We start from the raw sequence: 2,494 nt of genomic DNA, 5'->3' as shown, positions 1-2,494 counted from the left end.
AGTGTTTGTGTGAACTAATATAAATTCAAAGTAAACATCATTACATAAAAGGGTACGGTCTTTTTTTTTTAGTTTTATTCATTTCAAACGGGCCGGATCCAGCCCGCGGGCCGTAGTTTGCCACGGCTGGTCTTGGTGATCCACCTTAGATTTTCAGGTAGAACCGTCTCGAGAATAGAGAAGAGCCATCCACCAGCCCCTCTACAGCATCACAGCCCAGTTTTCCCCTTTGTGTGATCCTACTTCCATGTCTTCCCACAGGTGTTGACCCTAAGTACTCTTTAATAAACTTTCTGTGCACTAATCTTTGCTTCAGATTCTACTCTTCATGGAACCCAACCTGAAAGATTTGGTGCGAGGAATGGTCCAAAAAAGCAGGCACTATGATTTGGATTCTGGAGTTGGCCACCCACTGCTAGCTGGCAATGACTCACTGGTAGCAGGTAGAACATAATTGCCACAAGAAAGCAGAGCAATTGTTAAAACTTTCACCAGTGGTGTACTGGGAAGAGTGTGCACTGTTGTCAAAGTATGGAGGGAATAATAGCTAAGAATATTGGAATTTGATTGAGTATTGATAAGTGGACTTGATACTTTGGAGAGAGATAATGAAAGTCTGAGAGTGATTAATCTGCAATTCAAAGTTAAGTATGAAAGCCAGAAGACCTTCAGGGGAGCACATAAACAGATTCTCATCTCCTGTGGTGGGAAGACAGAGAAATCTGATGGCCATTCCCAGGATTCAAATATAACAGTAGCAGAAGGCCAAGTGGAAACTTCCAAAGAAGATTAAATTCTCCACATAGGCAGGCATGAAATGTCAAGGTTAGCACCCTGGTTGGGAAAGAGTGGGCCTGTGACACATGGGATGGGGACATTTAGTTTGCTAGACCTGAAAAATCTTAAATCCCTAAATTCCCTTCCACCTGGTGAACCTGCCAAAATGCCCCACTCCTCCCTATTGAAAGCAAGTTCCCCTTCTGTGTGAGATAATCAGAGGACTCCTCTCTGGGGGATAAAACGCACCTTTCTCAGGATACACCAAGCAATAATTAGGTTTAAGTCACAACATAGGATATTCCAGGGACTTCCTGGGGCTGATAATATTGGAAAGCAACCACAAAGAAGCTGTAGAACCTAGCCAAGAAGTAGCAGCAGGTGCCAGGAAAGTATGCATGGGAATGAATTCTGAAGGTTCTGGATATAGAAGAGGGGGAAGGTGGAACATAAAGTTGAATAAGAGAGACTTTATCAATTTGGCAGTAGTAGCGCAGGATACATGATTTAACATATACAAGAAACCCAGGCGATGGTGAATACACATTTAGGATGTCATCTAGAAGCGTGGCAAAAGCAATGGCCAGGTACACCAAGTTAGGTAGAAATGACAGACATTCCGTGGTTAACAATGTAAGAGGGGATTAAGTAGCTCAAAGAAGTGAACGTACTAGAGTGAAAATACCTATATAAAGGTGGAAAACCCAGCATATGAATATGTTCTACAGGAAAGTTCAGAGAATATACCACTTACCAAAGCAATAAGGAATTTTCTAGTGAGGGAGGTATCAATATCACTCAGAAATTCAGCAGTGGCTCTCCCTGTAGTCCAGGATGAAGACAGAAGATGACATTTCAGAATTGGGCTCCTTGAGATCAGCAGAGATGATAGGGGCCTGTGACATGGCAACATTTAAACATCAGAAGCCAGGTGGATGCTTTAAGGTGGGAATATAGTCAAAGGGCCCTGTCCCACAGAGGAAATAGAGATGGTAACTAGAACATGGCCTCTGGGGCAAATTGGATGAGCAACCATGAAAGCAAGTTCTCTACCTGAACAACCAAAATAAATTAGGAATGGATGATCAAAAGGTTGAGAACAGTTGCTCCAATGAAAACTGGCATTTTCTGCACTTGAACCATGACATAAACCTGCACACTGAGTAAAACAAAGCAGAAAGATGTGTTCATGGCAAGGATTTTGACCTGCAAGCTGGAAAACTCAAGACTACTGGAGCAATGAGTTCTGAGTTGCTCAAAGACTAGTGAAGAGTTTTTTATGGGACAAATGCAGAAGTTACTTGGCTTTTTAGTTGATTGGTTGCCTAGTGGTCTCCTTTCTTATTTGGATCAGGGTAGCTGAGTCAGAGGAACAAGGAAATCCAAAGATGACATGAACAGACTTGATATTGGAAATTGGCTGGAGTCTTCTGCTGATTTCTGAGGAGAGCTGTAAATTCCTTAGTTAAGGTTGAGTTTCATTTCTCTTTAATACACCTGCATGGGCAAACTCCACTTTGTCCTCAAAGTGACTCCATTTTAGTACTGGTTCTACAACAAGTTTTTGGATCTGGAATACATTGATTAAAGGAGAAGCCATGTTCCTAGGAATAAGGAGTCTACAACACCATAACACTTTCCCTCCCCACTCCTTACCAGGCACCAATAGGGTTCCAGTATAGTAACAGTGGATTACAGCTGAAAGAGCTGTAAGATG

Source organism: Myotis lucifugus, unplaced genomic scaffold, assembly GCF_000147115.1.
Source record: "Myotis lucifugus unplaced genomic scaffold, Myoluc2.0 scaffold_112, whole genome shotgun sequence".
Taxonomy (NCBI): Eukaryota; Metazoa; Chordata; class Mammalia; order Chiroptera; family Vespertilionidae; genus Myotis; species Myotis lucifugus.
Note: the sequence above shows the minus strand (reverse complement) of the source record.